We start from the raw sequence: 635 nt of genomic DNA, 5'->3' as shown, positions 1-635 counted from the left end.
AGTTGCACTTTGTCACCTTTGGAAAGCCCCTCTGTTGGAATCTTTCTATTCTTCCAACCCCTTTTTGCTTTGTTTCTGCGTTTCATCTTTCCTTTTGTTGATCTTTCTTTTCTGGCCGTAGGCTTTCCTTGGGGGCCTCTCTTTTCAGTGGCTAATACTCTAATATCCTCTTGGGTTTCTTCATCAATCTGCACAATCCTTAGCATTGGGATGTTGCTGTGACCTTCCTGGTCATTTTTCATATAGTCTTTCTTCTCCTTGCTAAATTGTGCCTCTGGTAATACTTTCAGAGTGACACTCTGGTCATGCATCCTGAGAGTTAATTCCCCTTCCTCTACGTCTACGATAGCTCTAGCAATGGCCAAGAATGGCCTTCCCAGTATAACAGAGTCACTATCATCATCGTTTGATTCTAGAACCACAAAATCAGCAGGATATATAAAACTGTCCACCTTGACCAAAAGATTTTCAATTACACCCCTGGGGTATATGGTGCACGAAATTGTGATCTCCAGGCTCGAACAAATCCTGATAATGGCTCCAAAGCTTGGTGATCTGATCTTAATTCATAATTGTCACAACTTCGATACAACTAACCAGCAAGTGCACTGGGTCGTCCAAGTAATACCTTACGT

This window comes from Arachis ipaensis, chromosome B01, assembly GCF_000816755.2.
Source record: "Arachis ipaensis cultivar K30076 chromosome B01, Araip1.1, whole genome shotgun sequence".
Classification (NCBI taxonomy): Eukaryota; Viridiplantae; Streptophyta; class Magnoliopsida; order Fabales; family Fabaceae; genus Arachis; species Arachis ipaensis.
The sequence above is the reverse complement of the archived record's forward strand: the minus strand, read 5'-3'. Positions refer to the sequence as shown.